At 44.9% G+C, this 19943-nt stretch overlaps 1 non-coding gene across 1 annotated transcript; it reads right to left on the bottom strand.

The window, feature by feature from the left end:
- Positions 1 to 10336: 10336 nt before the first annotated feature.
- On the bottom strand, positions 10337 to 10474 carry LOC114815594. The gene has a single exon (XR_003763392.1). It is a non-coding gene; the product is annotated as a small nucleolar RNA SNORA7 (small nucleolar RNA).
- Positions 10475 to 19943: the final 9469 nt, after the last annotated feature.

Genomic DNA, 19943 nt, shown 5'->3' with positions numbered 1-19943 from the left:
ACAAGTGGCAGAGCCAGGATTCAAATCCATGACCTCTGACTCCTAAACCTGGGCTCTTTTCCCTGAGCCACCCTGCTTCTCTACAGAGATGATATACACGTTCCCTGCCCACAGTGAGCTTACAGTCTAGAGCCACGTTTACAGTCTGGACCAGTATCTTACTGCAATTATTCTGCAGATGACTCACTGGGTGCCCAATAATCCCCTGAACCACCAGTAACCGCTTCCCCCCTACCAGACTGTAAACTCACTGTGCAGCAGGAGAGGAAATGTGTCTGTTATTTGTTATTTTCTACTCTCCCCAGTGTTAAGTACAGTGCTTTGTACACACTAAGTGCTCAGTAAATACAGTTGACTGTCATTTATTTTAGTATTTGTCTCCTCCATTAGAATGTAAACCCCTTGAGGGCAAGGATTGTGTCTACTAACTCTATTGTAGTCTCCCAAGGATGGTCTCTGTTGCCGAATTATCCACTCCAAGCACTTCGAACAGTGCTCTGCACATAGTAGGCGCTCAATGAATACTATTGAATGAATTTAGTAGTGTGTTTTGAAGAGTTAAGTGCTCAACCACTAATTGATGGTTGAAGGACTGTAACCAGCCCTTGCAAGAATGCAATATATGGAAGGCACACTACCACTATCAATCTAATGAGATAGACGGGCACAGATTATTTACATGTACTAGAAACAGGAGAAAGAATGGCTCAAGTTCAGTTCCATCTGGAAGCAGAGGGAAAGATTAGATGATGACTTAGTGTTTCCTCCAATCACATGTTTTTATGGATTCTGCAAGCCTTTCGTAAGGGTATATTTTAACTATGTGACTTTTACCATAATGACTTATCTCTGAGGAAATTTGGAATTCTTCAGTGACTAGATTACCCGGGGAATTCTCTCGACACTTCTGTAAGGTGGGACGCAGCAGGTCCCCATTTTAAAGATGTGAAAACTGAGGCAGACATGTTAAGTGACTTACCTACTGCTCTGGCAAAGTGTAGGTGGACCTCAGGGCAGACTTCAGTATTTTTGAGTTGCTCTTTTCACCTGATCCTACTGCTTCCAAAGGTGTATTCCCCTAAATTTTCCCTTTAAAATTCAATCGATCAATGAATTGGATTTATGTATTTGTTGAGCATTTACTGTGTGCAGAGTACTGTACTGTCATCAATCAGTTGTACATAGGAATGGTAATAATAATTTGATATGCATGCACTATGTGCCAAGGGTTATTTTAAGCAGTGGAGTAAATACCATTCAATCACAATACAATCATATTGCCTGAGATTAAAAAAAGAAGCAGGGATTCCATTCATTCATTCATTCAGTTGTATTTATTGAGCACTTAGTGTGCAGGACACCGTACTAAGCGCTTGGAAGAATATAATATAACAGAGTTAATAGACATGTCCCCTCCCCACAGCGAATTTACAGTCTCCTGGGATTGGATTTATTTATTTTTATTAATGACTACCTCTCCCTCCAGACTACAAGCTCACTGTGGGCAGGGAAAGTGTCTGTTTATGATTATATTGTACTCCCCCCAGTGCTTAGTACAATGTTTTGCATGCAATAAGTGCTCAGTAAATACGATTGAATTAATGAATGAATTCCCTGCTCTTTTCTTGAATCTCAGCGGCAATACGGTTGTATTGTAATTAATGGTATTCACTCCAGTGCTTAAAATAATGCTCGGCACAAAGTATCTGCATTACAAATTATTATTATTGTTATGATTGCATATCCTGGATGACGTTGACACAATGGACCGCTTTGCCCTAATACAGGCTACCTACAAGAGAAGGTAAATTTAGAATTTCAACTTTCTTCAGACACAGTCTTCTGAATGATTTGGAAACTTTTTGACACCAGTTTCCTTTCTTGGAGGAAGGTCTAACAATGTGAATATGTCAAAGGACTAACTGAATGGAATCTGACAACCCCAGGACTCAGTGACTTCCCTTGAGAATAAATTTGGAACTTCAGTCTTTGTTAGCAGGGCTCTGCAATCTGGACAGACTAATCCTAGGAGCTGGAAGCAAAGAATTAAGTCGAAAGAGCATGCAAAAGTACATTAGAATAGGAATTATTGGCTTTTCTATTTTTAAGTTGTTTAACATTCTAAAGACTCTCAAAATATTAGTTTGTGAATTATAAGCAGAAATTGGCAAGGCACAAAAGAAAGAGGATGGGGAAATTTTGAAGAGCAGTGAGTGCAAGAGTGAGGAATAGTGTATCGGGGGGGCGGGGGGCTCAATTATGAAAAGTATCAGAGAAGTGTCAATACCCATGACCTCCTTTTGTATGGTATTTTTTAAGCGTTTACTATGCGCCAGGCACTGCTCTAAACACTGAGGTAGATTCAAGCTAATCAGGTTGGACACGGTTCCTGTTCCATGTGGGGCTCACAGTCTTAATCTCCATTTTACAGATAAGGCAACTGAGGCACAGAGAAGTGAAGTGATTTGTCCAACGTCACATAGCAGACAAGTGGCAGAGACGAGGCTAGAACCCAGGTCCTTCTGACCCTGAGGCCCATGCTCCATCCTCTAGGCCACGCTGCTTCTCTAAGAACAATTACCATGAGATTCAAATCCTCTGTTATTTATTGTCTTATAGTGTATTTAATTACAGTCATATTTCTGAGCAGGTTCTTTTCAAAATTTTCTTTCTCTTCTAGATTGAAAAAAATCATGCTCCATGCTTAAAAATACAGCTGGGTACTTACACCTTCAAAACAAGTTCCAAATTAAAAATGGCAAATACCAGATGTTCCACTCCGAAAGCTACCTCCCCGATGTTCGACAACACAGACCTTAGTTGGGAAGAAGCAGTCTCATCTTTCTTGAGCTATAAGGCCAGTTGCAGGATTTCACTTTCCCCGACGGAAGAAAACAAAGAGAAAATCAAGGTGAGAAAATCTCTTTCTCATTTACTCTGAAACCAAGTCAAGTGGCTGTTTGAGGAGTAAAGTTTTCTCAGAAGTAAGACATGTGAGTTCTTGAACTCACCTGGGGAGAAAGGTCACTCGCTATGTGGCTTACCTTGAGGAGGGGCACTCAGGGCCTTTTCAAATGACACCAGACCCCCTGGGAACTCCCCAGATTTGGCCTAATCTCTCCATGTGTCTCAGAATTGAGCTGTCGAGAAGACATTCTTGAATCCTGAAGTCACTGCTGATGGGTCTCACTCTCCAGAATATCCCTGGGATGGTGCAATTCTCAGAAGTCCCACACTCTCAGCCTAAGGATCATAGTGAGCTGGAAGCTGGGGGTCTTACAGTTTCCCAGTAAGAGAAGCAGCATGGCCTAGTGGAAAGAGTGTGGGCCTGGAGTCAGAGGACCTGGGTCCTAATCCCTGCTCTGCCACTTGCCTGCTAGGTGACCTTGTGCAAGTCACTTCACTTCTCTATTCCTCAGTTCCCTCATCTGCAAAATGGGGATTCATTCATTCATTCAATCGTATTTACTGAGTGCTTACTGTGTGCAGCGCACTGTACTAAGTGCTTGGCATGTACAGTTCGGCAACAGATAGACGATCCCTACTCAACAACGGGCTCACAGTCTAAAAGATGGGCTCACGGTCTAATTCTTCCTCCTATTTGGACTGTGTGCCCCATGTGGGACCTGATTATCTCATATATATCCCAACACTGCTGGGCATGTAGTAAGCGCTTAATAAAAACCACAATTAGAGAGGGTTAATTGCCCTTTTTTGTCAAATATAGAAAGAAAAAAAGAAAGCACTTGCTTAGGCTAGACTTTTTCCCATCAAGCAGGCCCTAAATTTTTAACATGGGAGTCTGCCCCTCTAGATGGTAAGCTCCTTGAGGGCAGGGAATGTGTCTACAAACTCTGTTGTACTGTACTCATCGTCGTCATCATCAATGGTAGATAATGATGATGGTATTTGTTCAGCGCTTACTATGTGCCGAGCACTGTTCTAAGAGCTAGGGGAGACACAAGGTAACCAGGTTGTCCAAAATCGGGCTCACTGTTTTAATCCCCATTTTACAGATGCGGTAACGGAGGCCCAGAGAAGTTAAGTGGCTTGCCCAAAGTCATCAGACAATTGGTGGAGCCAGGATTAGAGGCCACATCCTCTGACTCCCAAGCCCATGCTCTTTCCATTAAGCCAGCAGAGTGCTCTGCACACAGTAAGTGCTCAACAAATATAATCGATTGATTGACCGATTGATTGGGAGGAGGAGCCAAATGGAATGTTTCTTTTTTAAACATTTGTCAGAATTCTTTCATACCTTGGTATTTCCCTGTTTGGATGCAAAATAAATGCCGGGGTATCGACTAGAGACTTAATGCAGTGCTATGCCCAAAGTAAATGCTTAATTAATCCAATTGATTGAGTAACAGCACTGACAGTAATTAACTCCTAGGCCATATAATAGGGAGATTTTTTCTCCTTTTTTCTTTTTTAATTAAAGTTCAGCCTTAAGATGCTTGAAAGACAACACTTTGGAGTCACACGGCCAGAAAGGTTTGGGACCGGGAGGTCATCCTACGAGTCCAGGAATCCACCTGACTGACAGCTGTGGCCAAGGGTGCTTTCTCGGCTTCGCATCACAGCCAGGATGCCTGGATTCTGGGGAAAGGAGGGAAAGGGTGGGGGGTGGAAATCTCTGACAGGCTCCCTGACAATCAAGCCCATATGCTGAGGTTAGGGTTGCTGGGGGTCACTTTAAAAATAAGACTACTTGGTATGTGCTTTCAGAAAGGCTGTAGACTGTGTCTGCTGTTATGCAGGTATTTAGCACTAATCTTGTTTAGCACAGATTTGGGCCAAAAACACAATTTTCTACCGAAAACCCCCACAAAAAATGAACTTCCAAAGCTTATTTTTTCTATGCTAGCTCATAGCCTCTTTTAGATTTGTTTGGGATTTCACTGTTCAGGTCAGGAGCACTGACACTTTTATACGATTTTATTTGTAGAGAAGCAGCGTGGTTCAGTGGAAAGACCCCGGGCTTGGGAATCAGAGGTCATGGGTTCCAATCCCGGCTCAGCCGCTTGTCAGCTGTGTGACTTTAGGCAAGTCACTTCACTTCTCTGGGACTCAGTTACCTCATCTGTAAAATGGGGATGAAGACTGTGAGCCCTACATGGGACAACCTGATCACCTTGTATCCTCCACAGTGCTTCAAACAGTGCTTAGCACATACTAAGCACTTAACAAATGCCATTATTTTACTAGGCTGGGATTACCAGAGATCTTGATTTTGTGTAATTATCCTATTTTTAATACTTTTAGCTGGTGGTCTAAGAAGTCTTCTGAAAGGAGAATCTGGTCTCTTCATTCTGCAGGTCGAGTTCCTCTAAATCGTATCCAAATTACTCAGTCAAATAATAATAATGATAAGTATGGTTTTTGCTAAGTGTTTAACATGTATCAAACACCATTCTAAGCATAAGGGTCTTGTCTTATGCCGTCGAGTCATCTCTGACCCATTGCGACTCCATGGATGCACCTCTCCCAGAAAACCTCACCTCCATCAGCAATCGTTCCAGTAGTGTATCCGAAGAGTTTTCTTGATCAAAATCCGGAAGTGGTTTACCATTGCCTCCTTCCGTGCAGTAAACTTGAGTCTCCACCCTCGATTCTCTCCCGTGCTGCTACTGCCAGGCACAGGGAAGTTTTGACTTGTAGCAGATTGCTTTCCACCCGCCAGCCACTGCCCAAGCTAAAAATGACACTGAATTGGACAGGCCTCTGCTTGACTCTCCCTCCCATAGTCGAGACCGGTAGAATACTGGGAACTCTCCAGGTGTGAACCTGAGAGGGGAAAGCACTGGGTAGATGCAAGTTAATCGGGTCGAACGTAGTCCCTGACCCACATAAGGCTCAGAATCTAAGTAGGAGGGACAACGGTAACCGAATCCCCACTTTACAGATAAGGAAACTAAGGCAAAGAGAAGTTAAGTGACTTGCCCCAGCTCTCACAGAAGGCAAAAAACAGAGCAGGGATTAGAATCTAGGTAATCTGACTCCCAAACCATAATCTTTCTGATCAGCTACGCTTTTCCTCAAAATAACCCTCACCCATCCCCACAGCACTTATGTACTTATCCTGAACTTCACTCTGCTGCACGAATCAATTATCAATGGAAGCATTCAGTTTATAAATAAATAAATCTTGGTATTTGTTAAGCCCTTACTATGTGCAGAGCACTGTTCTAAGCACTGGGGTAGATACAGGGTAATCAGGTTGTCCCACTTGAGGCTCACAGTCTTAAACCCCATTTTACAGATGAGGTCACTGAGGCACAGAGAAGTTAAGTGACTTTCCCACAGTCATACAGCTGACAAGTGGCGGAGCCGGCATTCGAACCCATGATCACGTCTGCCCATTTCTCAAGGACCTCCAGTGGCTGCCCATCCACCTCCACATTCATTCATTCATTCATTCAATAGTATTTATTGAGCGCTTACTATGTGCAGAGCACTGTACTAAGCGCTTGGAATGAACAAGTCGGCAACAGATAGAGACAGTCCCTGCCGTTTGAGGGGCTTACAGTCTAATCGGGGGAGACGGACAGACGAGAACAATGGCAATAAAACAGGAACTCCTAAACAATGGCTTTAAAGCACTCATTCAGCTTTCCCCTTCCTACCTCACCTCACTACTCTCCTACTACTGCCCAGCCCACAAGCTCCACTCCTCTAGTGCCAACCTACTCACTGTGCCCCGATCTCATCTCTCTCGCTGCCCACCCCTTTCCCACATCCTCTCCCTGGCCTGGAACTCCCTCCTGCTCCATATACGCCAGACCACCGCTCTCTCCACCTTCAAATCACTGTTGAAGGCATATCTACTCCAAAAGGCCTTCCCCAGCTAAGCCTTTTTTACCCCGACTCGCTCTCTCTTCTGCATCATCTATGTACCACAACCTGTGACCTCTGGACACTCGATATTCTCTCCAACCACAAGCCCACGGCACTTCTGTATATATCATTAAATTATATATCATAAATGACATATTTATTCATATTAATGTCTGTCTTCCCCTCTGAACCATAAGACCCTTATAATAATAATAATAACATTGATATTTAAGCGCTTACTATGTACAGAGCACTGTTCTAAGCGCTGGGGGAGATACAGGCTCATCAGGTTGTCCCTCGTGAGGCTCACAGTTAATCCCCATTTTACAGATGAGGTAACTGAGGCACAGAAGAGTTAAGTGACTTGCCCAGAGTGACACAGCTGATAAGTGGCAGAGCCAGGAGTCAAACCCACGACCTATCACTCCGAAGCCCAGGCTCTTTCCACTGAACCACGCTGCTTCCATGGGTAGGGAATATGTCTGCTAATTCTGTTGTAGGGTACTCTCCCAAGAGCTTAGTACAGTGCTCTGCACATAGTAAGAGCTCAATAAATACGACTGATTGATTACTATCCTTGCACTCTATTGCTTCCCCTGCCTGTAATTTATTTTATCGTCTGCCTCTCTTGCTAGACTGTAAGCTCATCGGGGCAGGGATGATGTCTACTTATTTAACTTTCTCAAGTGCTTAGTTAAGTGTTCTGGGCACAGTAAGCTCTCAGTAAATACCACTGATTAATTGCCTGAATTTCCCAGATGGTGAGCCAAAAGCAGGGCCTTTTTCCAAATTGAGTTATCTAGGTAATTAGTTTAGTTTTCCACTTTGTTGAAAAGAAGCTGCAAGGCTTAGTGGAAAGAACACCTGCCTGTGAGTCAGAGGACTTAGGTTCTAATTCCAGCTAGGCCACTTACCTCCTGTGTGCCCTTGGCCAATTCACTACGCTTCTCTGTGCCTCAGTTTCCTCATCTGTAAAGTGGGGATTAAATACCTGTTCTCCCTCCCTCTTAGACTGGGTGGAGACTGTGCCTAGTCTGTTCATAATGCATCGAGCCAGTGTTTGGAGAAGTGCTCCTCCCAAACCCTGTCCTCCCCCAACCCTCCCATCACTGTAGACAGCACCACCACCCTTCCTGTCTCACAAACTTGTAAACTTGGATTTATCCTTGACTCCTGTCTCCCATTCAATCCGCATATTCAATCGATCCTTAAATCCTGTCAACCTTCACGACATCGCTAAAATCGCCCATACCTCTCCATCCAAACTGGTACTATGTCACTCCAAGGATTTATCGTACTCCGCCTTTATTAATGTATCAGTCCCCTTTGCTCAACTCCACGCCTGCTGTCTAGCTCGGGCATTTGAGTCAAGTCAGTGAATGTACTGACTAAAAAAGTGCTATAATAGTGTTATCGTGCCTCAATCAATCTGTGGTATTTATTGAGCACTCTACTAAGTGCTTGGAAGAGTAGACTACAACAAGAACTTCCAGCGGTTGCCCACCCACCTTCGTAACAAAGAGAAACTCTTTACCATCGGCTTTAAGGCCCTCGATCACCTTGCCCCCTCCTACCTCACCTTGCTGCTCTCCTACTACAACCCAGCCCGCCCACTTCGCTCCTTTAATGGCAACCTACTCATTGTACCTCAATCTTGTCTTCTCTCTCTGCCAATACATCACCCATGTCCTGCCTCTGGTCCAGAAAGCCTTCCCTTTTCATATCTGCCAGACAATTACTCTCCTCAACTTCAAAGCCTTATTGAAGGCACATCTCCTCCGAGAAGCCTTTCCTAACTAAGCCCTCATTTCCTCTTCTCCCACTCTCTTCTGCATCACCCTGATTTGCTCCCTTAATTCACCGCCTCACCCAGCCCCATGACACTTACGTACAAATTGGAGACGCAGCGGGGCTTAGTGGAAAAGCACAGGCTTGGGAGTCAGAGGTCGTGGGTTCTAATCTTGGCTCAGCCACTTAGCTGTGTGACCTTGGGCAAGTCACTTAACTTCTTTGTGCCTCAGTTACCTCATCTGTAAAAATGGGATTAAAGCTGTGAGCCTCACGTGGGACAACCTGATTACCCTATATCTACCCCAGCGCTTAGAACAGTGCTCTGCACATAGTAAGTGCTTAACAAATACCAACATTATTATTATTATTACCCCAGCACCTTAGAACAGTGCTTAGCACATAGAAAGCACTTAACAAATACCAACATTATTATTATATCAGTAATTTGTTTATTTATATTAATGTCTGTCATTCATTCATTCAGTCATATTTATTGAGCGTTTACTGTGTGCAGAGCACTGTACTGAGTGTTTGGAAAGTACAGTTCAGCAACAGACAGAGACGATCCCTGCCCACAACGGGCTCCCTGTCTAGACCGTAACCTCACTGTGGGCAGGGAATGTGTTTACCAACTCTGCTATATTTTACTCACCCAAGCTCTTAGTACGGTGCTTTGCACACAGTAAGCATTCAATTAATATGACTGATCGATTGATAGTAAGTGCTGAATAAGTCCATATTTTTTTTGTGGGATACTATGGCCAGATCTCTCCTCCCTCCATCCCTCCCTCTCTCTCTGTTTGAGTTTCCTCAGTCGTAATATGGAGATGATAATTAGGGGATGAAGCAGCACACAGGGATGAAGCACCATTAACTTGTTAATAATGAGAGTAGAGTGCTACCAAAAAAAGGTGATATGCAAATGCTAAGTATTATTTTGAATGCCTATCTAGGACAAGCAGCTGCTCTGGGGAGATCTAAATGTGCTCTCACAGTCTACACGTAATTGAAACCTCTGCAGAGAAAGAATTGGGGAAGAATTTTTTTTCTTTAAATCTCAACATGCATGCAAGTAATCCACCCGAGATTAATTGTCGCCAAATTATCTCAGGTCCTCAAATGGGGAAATGGAAGAATGGAGACACCAGAAAGCATTTACATTTGCAAGCTTAGGAAGTATTAGGGCTGGGGAAGATGTCTTCCATTTGTCCCAGTCATAAAACCTCTTTCTGATAAACCTCTTTATAACTGGGAACTTCCTATATAAGGGAAGTTCTTCCCACTGGACAATTGGTTACAGTTTTAATGTCCATCTGAAGCATCAGAAGTCCCAAATGATGATATATATGTATTAGAGAGAGAGAGAGAGGGAGAAAGAGGGAGAGAATAAGAGAGAGGGAGAGAGAGATCCTCAAATATATCTCCACATATATAGAGAGATAAAGAGATACCACTGTTTATATATATATAAAATATATGTATTTTCTTGTCTTGTGCTGTCAAGTCATCTCTGACCCATAGCGACTCCATGGACACATCTCTCCCAGAATGCCCCAACTCCATCTGCAATCATTCTAGTAGTGGTTCCATAGAGTTTTCTTAATAAAAATATGGAAGTGGTTTACCAGGGCCTCCTTCCGTGCTGTAAACACCAGTCTCTGCCCTCAACTCTCTCCCAAGCCGCTGCTGCCCTGCACAGTGAGTTTTGACATGTAGCAGATTGCCTTCCCCTCGCTAGCCACTGCCCAAGCTAGGAATGGAATGCGTAGGCTTCTGTCTGACTCGCCCTCCCATAGCCGAGACCGGTAGAGTACTGGAAACTCTCCAGGTGTGATCCTGAGAGGGGAGATAATATATAAATTTAGAAATATATAGAATATAGAAAAATCCCACGCAAAACAAGTTTACTGTCTAGGGGAGCTTACAGTCTAGAAGAGAAACATACATATAGAGAGAGAGAGGGAGAGAGAGGAAGAGAGAAAGACTGTAAGCTCCTCTAGACAGTAAACTTGTTGTGGGTGGGATTTTCATTCATTCATTCATTCAATAGTATTTATTGAGCGCTTACTATATGCAGAGCACTGTACTAAGCGCTTGGGATGAACAAGTCGGCAACAGATAGAGACAGTCCCTGCCGTTTGACGGGCTTACAGTCTAATCGGGGGAGACGGACAGACAAGAACAATGGCACTAAATTGCTTGTTATATTGCTTTACTGTACTCTCCCAAGTTCTTAGTGCAGTGCTCTGCACACAGTAAGCGCTCAAAGTAAATGCAAGTAATTGATTTAATTGATTGATAAATATATATATAATTTTTATATAAATTTGCTATAGAAGTGAGGCTGGCCTCCTTGGGCCTATTTGGTAATTCTTGGCATTTTAGTAATGCTTACTACTGCCCAGTTTCCAGTGACAGCTCCCAGTGCCCAGCTCTGTCTGACCACTGACCACTTCCACCTTCCTTCTGACCAGCGAACTTGGGGCGGCACCTCTGAGCACAGAGGACCAGTGACTCCTCAAGTCCTGTAACTCGGCAGAAAATTGTAGGTCAAGACATTTTTATCTCCCAGAAGTCTTTTTAATAGCATACTAAAACTGATAATAATAACTGTAGTATTTGTTATGTGCTTTCTATGTGCCAGGCACTGTACTAAGCGCTGAGGTGGATACAAGTAAATCGAGTTAGACACAGTCCTACATGTGACTCCCAGGCTTAGCCTCCATTTTACAGATGAGGTAACTGAGGGCCAGAAAAGTGAAGTGATGTGCCCCAAGTCACATAGCAGACAAGTGGGAGAGCTGGCATTAGAACCCAGGTCCTTCTGACTTTCAGGCCCATGCTCTACCTAGTAGGCCATGCTGCTTCTCTAAACTTGATAGCCTTAGACTTTCCCAGCCATTGGACAGCCAGCCACGTGGCCTCCCCGCCAGACGTCACCAGCTCTCCTCCAGGGCACCGAGGAGACTCCACATCATCGAGCCTTCCATCACCGGGGAACCTGAAATTCTATTCCTCCAGCCACACTGCCCTCCTGATTTTGCTTCATTCTGTGTATTTGTCTGGCTTGTGGTTTAATGTTTCATCATTCCTAATGTGTCTGTCTCCACCTAGATTGGGAATGGGAGCCCCCTGTGGGGCAGAGCCTGTGTTTAATTCCCACCTGCATATTCTCTCTCAGCACTTAGTACTCTGCACACAGTGAACGCTTAATAAATACTATCATGGCTAGGCTGGGGTGCTGGTGGTTAGTGCAGAAAATTGAAAAGTCAAACCTCCTGAGTCCTGTGCCTGTCTCCAGCACTGTATCTGTGGGAAATCAGAAATTATTATTATTATGTTATTTATTAAGTGGTTGGATAGATAGCAGTTCAGCAAGGCGGGCATAGCCCATGTCCCACATGGGGCTCACAGTCGAAGTAGAAGGGAGTACAGGCATTAAATCCCCATTTTACCATTGAGGAAACTGAGACATGGACATATGACTTTCTCTAGGTCATACAGCAGACAACTGGCATCTTTATCCCCACACTAATCTCTTAGCTTTAGTAAAGTGCTCTGGACTCTGCATTACATGCCATTGATTTGTTGATTTATCATTTAACATTTCTCCCCAGCCTTGAGAGTCCTACAGACAATTAATCAGTGGCATTTCCTGAGCATTTACTGGATGCAGAGCATTGTAGTAAGCACTTGGGAGAATGTACTATAACAGAGTTGGTAGACATATTCATGCCTACAAGGAGCATACAGTCCAGAGCTTGCAGTGTGCAGTTCCTTCAGGGAGTTCATATTCCAAAAAACCCATCAGCAGAATGTGTGTGTGTGTGTGTGCATGTGTGTGCGTGCGTTCATTCATTCATTCATTCATTGAATCGTATTTATTGAGCGCTTACTGGTTGCAGACCACTGTATTAAGCGCTTGGGAGTGTACAGTACAACAATAAGCAGATACATTCTCTGCCCACAACAAGCTTACAGACCAAAGGTGGGGGGAGACAGACATCAGTATACATAAATAAATAAATTACAGATATGTACATAAGTGTCCTGGGGCTGGGAGAGGGGAAGAACAAAGGAAGCAAGTCAGGGTGATGCAGAAGGGAGTGGGAGAAGAGGAAAGGGGGGGCTAAGTCAGGGAAGGCCTCTTGGAGGAGATGTGCCTTCAATAAAGCTTTGAAGGAGGGGAGAGTAATCGTCTTTCAGATTTGAGGGGGGAGGGCATTCCAGGCCAGAGGCAGGTCGTGGGCTAGGGGTCGGTGTGGAGATAGGCGAGACGGAGGCACAGTGAGAAGATTAGCATTAGAGGAGCAAAGTGTGTAGGCTTCATTGTAGAAGGAGAAGGAGAGTAGTGAGGTGAGACTGAAGGGGGCACGGCGAAGGAGTGCTTTAAAGCCAACGGTGAGGAGTTTTTGTTTGATGAGAAGGTGGATTGGCAACCACTGGAGTTTTTTGAGGAGAGAGGTGACGTGTCCTGAATGTTTCTGTAGAAAAATGATCCGGGCAGCAGAGTGAAGTATGGACTGCAGTGGGGAGAGACAGGAGGCTGGGAGGTCAGCAAGGTGGCCGATGCAGTAATCCAGGCGGGATAGGATGAGTGACGGTATTAAGGTGGTAGCGGTTTGGATGGAGAGGAAAGTACGGATTTTAGCCGTGTCGTGAAGGTGGGACCGACAGGATTTAGTGTTGGATTGAATATGTGGGTTGAATGAGAGAGAAGAGTCAAGGATAACTCCAAGGCTACAGGTTTGTGAGACAAGAAGGACGGAGGTGCCATCTACAGTGATGGGAAAGTCAGGGGGAGGACAGGGTTTGAGTGGGAAGATGAGGAGTTCTGTTCTGGACACGTTAAATTTGAGGTGACAGGAGGACATCCAAGTAGAGATGTCTTGAAGACAGGAGGAAAGGCGAGACTGCAGAGAGGGAGAGAGATCAGGGCTGGAGATGTTGATTTGGGTGTCATCCGTATAGAGGAGGTAGTTGAAGCCATGGGATCAAATGAGTTCTCCAAGGGAGAGGGTGTAGACGGAGAATAGAAGGGGACCCAGAACTGAATCTTGCGGGGAGGGATGTGTGTGTGTGTTTGTGTGCGTGCATGCACACACACCCATGACTAGAAGGGTGTGTATGGGAGCAAGAAGTGTGTCCTTAAGTTCATTAAGCTTGTAATGGGTTGTCCTCATTCTGCTAGAAAAGTGGCAAAATATTTCCATCACCCTATCAATTTATTGAGCATCTACCATGTGCAGAATATTGTACTAAGCTCTTAGGAGAATAAAATAAAAGTTGAAGGCATCATCCCTGACCTCGAGGAGTTTGAAATCTATCAGGGGAGAAACAAGATCGAAACAAAGTAAAGTCGTCATAAAAATCATCTCCTGGAAAAAATGTAAAAAAACACAAAACGGTTCCGGTCTCTAAGTTCAAACCAAAATAATAGCTCAGGCATCTGAGTCAAGTCAGCGACTCCAGTGACCTAAAAAAAGGCGATAATAATGCTATCATGCCTCAATCAATCAATCATTCGTATTTATCGAGCACCGTACTAAGTGCTTGGAAGAGTACACTGCAACAAGAACTTCCAGTGCTTGCCTATCCACCTCTGCATCAAACAGAAACTCCTCACCACCGGCTTTCAAGCACTCAATCGGCTCACCCCCTCCTACTTTACCTCAGGGATCTCCTTCTAGAACTCTGCCCACCCACGTCGCTCCTCTACTGCCAGCTTACCCACTGTGTCTTCATCTCATCTATCTCAGCACCAGCCCCTTTCCCACATCCTTCCTCTGGCCTGGATTTCTCTTCCCCTCCATATATACCAGATGACCACTCTTCTCACTTTCAGAGCCTTATTCAGGTCACATCTCCTCCAAGAGGCCTTCCCTGATTAAGTCCCTTTATCCCAGCTCACTCGCCATTCATCTATATACTTGGATCTATGACGTTTGGGCACCTCATATTTTCCCCGCCTCCAGCCCCACAGCACTTATGCTTGAATCCTCCATGGAGTTTAGTACAGTTCCTGGCATATAGTAAGCACTTAACAAATAGCATCATTGTTGTTGTTCTCTTATGCTGTCAGATCCGACCCATAGCAACATCATGAACGTATGTCTCCCAGAATGCCCCACCTCCATCTGCAGTCATTCTGGTGGTGTATCCATAGAGTTTTCTTGGTAAAAATATGGAATTGGTTTACAGTTGCCTCCTTCCGCATCTCCGCCCTCAACCCTCTCCCGTGCCGCTGCTGCCCAGCCCAGGTGGGTTTTGACTTGTAGCCGATTGCCTGCCACTCGCTAGCCACTGCCCAAGCTAGGAATGGAATGGACAGGTCTCTGCTTGACTCTCCTTCCTGTAGTCGGGACTGGTAGAGGACTGGAAAGTCTCCAGGTGCAACCCTGAGAGGGGATCGCCATTATTATCTGTGCATTATATATTCTAAATTATTTATTCATATTGATGTCTGTCTCCCCCTCTATACTATAAGCTCATTGAAAGCAGGCAGGAAACATATCCATGGTGAAGCAGCGTGGTTTAGTGGAAAGAGCAGGGGCTTGGGAGTCAGAGGACATGGGTTCTAATCCTTACCCTGCCACCTGACTGCTGTGTAACTTCAGGCAACTCACTTAAATTCTCTGTGCCTCGGTTACTTCATCTGTAAAATTCATTCATTCATTCATTCAATAGTATTTATTGAGTGCTTACTATGTGCAGAGCACTGTACTAAGCGCTTGGAATGTACAAATCAGTAACAGATAGAAACAGTCCCTGACCTTTGATGGGCTTACAGTCTAATCGGAGGAGATGGACAGACAAGAACAATACTTGAGGAGGGATTTTCCACCCAGCAGCAATTGGCTCAGGTTCATTCAATAGTATTTATTGAGTGCTTACTATGTGCAGAGCACTGTACTAAGTGCTTGGAATGAACAAGTCGGCAACAGATAGAGACAGTCACTGCCATTTGACGGGCTTACAGTCTAATCGGGGGAGATGGACAGACAAGAACAATGGCAATAAATAGAGTCAAGGGGAAGAACATCTCGTAAAAATGCCCTGGTGGTGAGCAGGAAGGGCCAGTGGCGAGGACACAGGGGGCCAGTGGGCCACAGTAACCCTAACCCACACTCTCTGCGGGCCTCCACTCAATCTATCAATAGGATGCATTGGTTCCTTACCGTGTGCAGAACACGGTACTAAAAAAAAAAATGGTGGTATTTGTTAAGCGCTTACTATGTGCAAAGCACAAGACTGCGAGGCCCAGGTGGGACAACCTGATGACCTTGTATCTACTCCAGTGCTTAGAACAGTGCTTGGCACATAGTAAACATTTAACAAATTCCATTATTATTATTATATCTGCCAACTCTATTCTACTCTTCCAGGCTCTTAGTACAGGACTCCTCACACAGTAAGTCCTCAATAAATACCACTGATGATGATGATGATGATGATGATGATAACAATGGACCTGTTTCTTGTTCACAAGAAGCTCGTGGACCAGAGGGAAATGTAGAAATGTACTGTGGGACTGAGGATGGGGTGAATAACGAGGGCAGAATCAACTGCAGAGGTGACACAGAAAGGAGAAAGAGTAGGGGAAATGAGGGTTTAGTCAGGGAAGTCCTCTTGGAGGAGATAGTAATAATAACGGCATTTTTTAAAGGCTTACTATATGCTAGGCACCGTACTAAGCACTGGGGTGGATACAAACAAATCGGGTTGGACATGGTCCCTGTCCCACACAGGGCTCTGGGATTATAATAAGGTTGGTGAGAGAGTGGTGGTCTGTCATATACCAAGAGAGATGATTTCACACTCGTCATTTCAGTTGCAGCTCGAGTGCGGGATTTGTGAGCTCAGTAATAGACCTGTGTGGGCTGGGGGCAGTTTTAATCTGTGGGGCAACACCCCTCCCCCACAAGGGGGTCACGCCCAGGTCCCCCTGCTGGAAGAGCTTCGAAATTGGGGGTGTGGATAGACTGATCCCAAATAAGAATGATAAAAATAATGGTGGTATTTGTTAAGCATTTACTATGTGCCAGGCACTGTAATAATAATAATAATAATGTTGGTATTTGTTAAGCACTTACTATGTGCAGAGCACTGTTCTAAGTGCTGGGGTAGATACAGGGTCATCAGGTTGTCCCATATTAGGCTCACAGTCTTCATCCCCATTTTACAGATGAGCTAACTGAGGCACAGAGAAGTTAGGTGACTTGCCCAGAGTCACACAGCTGACAAGTGGCAGAGTCGGGATTCGAACCCATGAACACTGACTTCCAAGCCCGGGCTCTTTCCACTGAGCCATGCTGCTTCCCTGTACTAAGCGCTACGGTGGAGTCAAGCAAATCGAGTGGGTCACAGTCCCGCTGCCACACGGGGCTCACGGTCTTAATCCCCATTTGATAGGCGAGGGAACTGAGCCACAGAGAAGTGAAGTGACTTGCCCAAGGTCACACAGCAGACAAGTGGCAGAGCCGGGATTAGAAACCACGACCTTTTGACTCCCAGGCTCAGGCTCTATCCGCTAGGCCATGCTGTTTTCCCTTGTTATCACATCTGGCAGGAATGACTGGGACAGTCTCTCCCAAATCAGGACCGTGCTGAGTGGGAAGCAGCGTGGCTCAGTGGAAAGAGCCTGGGCTTCGGAGTCAGAGGTCATGGGTTCGACCCCCGGCTCTGCCACTTGTCAGCTGTGTGACAGTGGGCAAGTCACTTCACTGCAGCGTGGCTCAGTGGAAAAAGCACGGGCTTTGGAGTCAGAGGTCATGAGTTTGAATCCCAGCTCTGCCACTTGTCAGCTGTGTGACTGTGGGCAAGTCACTTCACTTCTCTGTGCCTGAGTTACCTCATCTGTAAAATGGAGATTAACTGTGAGCCTCACCTGGGACAACCTGATTACCCTGTGTCTACCCCAGCGCTTAGAACAGTGCTCTGCACCTAGTAAGCGCTTAACGAATACCAACATTATTATTATTACTCAGAATGGTGCTTGGCACGTAGTATGCGCTTAACAAATACCATCATCATCATCATCTCTCTGTCTCTGTCTCTGTCTTTCTCTCTCTCTCTCACTCTCTTCTCTCTGCACCCAGAGACCCACCCTGCTGCAGGTTCTTTTCTACTGAATTTTCTCCTTTTCTACCACATAGCACAGGACTACAGCCACTTCCAGTCCTTCTGAGAGACTTGGAAGAAATCGCTAGTGTTTTGATGTTATTATCCATCTCCTTCCAACAGTCCCCAGTAGAGTAACTGTGAATTTTAACAAGCACGTAGGCTTATGATTCGCCTCCCTGCACCTCCCAAATTGGTATTTTTCAGTGGGATAAAATATGAACTAGCATTAAAATTTCTCATTTTGCTCCTAGTAGTCATTTTTTAAGGCTCAAGAAAGGCTAAATTTTCCCTTTTATCATTTCTTCATCTTTGCACTTGGCATCTTTGCCTATTTTCTACACCTCTTTTCTCTGGCTCTCTACAGTGCACACATGCAACATAAATGTATAAATAAATGTGTGCATATATGCTTTTTAAAATGGTATTTATTAAATGTTTACTCTGTGCCAGGCACTGTACTAAGCACTGGGGTCGATACCAGCTAATCAGGTTGGACACCGTCCGTGTCCCACATGGAGCTCACGGTCTTAATCCCCATTTTACAGAGGAGGGAACTGAGGCACAGAGAAGTTAAAAGACTTGCCTCAAGGTCACATAGCAGACAAGAGGCAGAACTGGGATAATAATTATTATTATTATTATGGTATTTAGTAAGTTCTTACTATGTGCCAGGCACTGTTCTAAGCACTGGGGTAGATATAAGGTAATCGAGTTGGACACAGTCATAATCCCCATTTTACAGATGAGGGAAATGAGGCACAGAGAAGTTAAATGACTTTCCTGAGGTCACACAACAGACAAGACAACAGACAATAGAATCTTGATTCTATTTATTTGCTATTGTTTTAATGAGATGTTCTTCCCCTTGATTCTATTTATTGCCATTGTCCTTGTCTGTCTGTCTCCCCCGATTAGATTGTAAGCCCCTCAAAGGGCAGGGACTGTCTCTATCTGTTACCGATTTGTACATTCCAAGTGCTTAGTACAGTGCTCTGCACATAGTAAGCACTCAATAAATATTATTGAATGAAAGTGGCAGAGTCACTATTAGAACCCATGACCTACTGACTCCCAGGCCTGTGCTCTAGGGAGTGGGAGTGGGGGAAGCATTAAAATAAACTACAGATGTGTACCTAAGTGCTGTGGGGCTGAGGGTGGGGTGAATATCAAATACCTTAAAGAATACACAGACCCAAGTGTGTGCACAGGTGATGCAGAAGGGAGAGGGAGCAGGGGAAAAAAACGGCCGCAGTGGGACCCTTCTTCCACCTCTGCCCAGTTCTGGGATGTGCTAGGAGGCCTACAGACCTCTGGGGCTCTGGTTCTCAGTGTTCCAGGATTCTGCTTTGTGAGCCCAGGCTTGGGAGTCAGAAGTCATGGGTTCGAATCCTGGCTCTGCCACTTGGCAGCTGTGTGACTGTGGGCAAGTCACCTAACTTCTCTGTGCCTCGGTTACCTCATCTGTAAAATGAGAATGAAGACTGTGAGCCTCACGTGGGACAACCTGATTACCCTGTATCTACCCCAGCGCTTAGAACAGTGCTCTGCACATAATAAGCGCTTAACAAATACCAACATTATTATTATTATTTTGCCTTTTGCTGGGAGCTGGTGGAAACAGCTGTTGGGATTTTGACCTGCCCCTCAGGGAGGTGCCACTTATAGACTACGAGCCTGGGTGTCAGAAGGACCTGGGTTCTAGTCCGGGCTCTGCTTCTTGTCTGCTGTGTGACCTTGAGTCCCTTCACTTCTCTGTGCCTCAGTTACCTCATCTGTACAATGGGGATTAAGACTGTGAGCCCCAGGTGGGATGTGGACTCTGCCCAACCCGATTACGTCGCATCTATCCCAGTGACTGGTACAGTGTCTGGCCCATTCGATCGTACTTATTGAGTGCTTACCTTGTGCAAAGCACCGTACTAGGCATTTGGGAGAGTACAATTGAACAAGATACATTCCCTGCCCACAATCTGCTCGTAGTCTAGAGGGGGAGACAGACATTAAAATGAATTTATTAATTGATTAATAATCATACAGAAAGCTCTTAACAAATACCATAAAAAAGTGGCCGAGCTGGAATTAGAACCCATGTCCCTGACTCCCAGCCCGTGCTCTTTTCGCTGGGCCATGCAGCTAACCTTTGTGGCAAATACAAAAGTGACTGTTAGCACAGTTCTCGGTCGATATTCTCA

This window comes from Ornithorhynchus anatinus, chromosome 1 (genome assembly GCF_004115215.2).
Source record: "Ornithorhynchus anatinus isolate Pmale09 chromosome 1, mOrnAna1.pri.v4, whole genome shotgun sequence".
Classification (NCBI taxonomy): domain Eukaryota; kingdom Metazoa; phylum Chordata; class Mammalia; order Monotremata; family Ornithorhynchidae; genus Ornithorhynchus; species Ornithorhynchus anatinus.
This window is presented reverse-complemented; position numbering and strand designations above follow the sequence as displayed.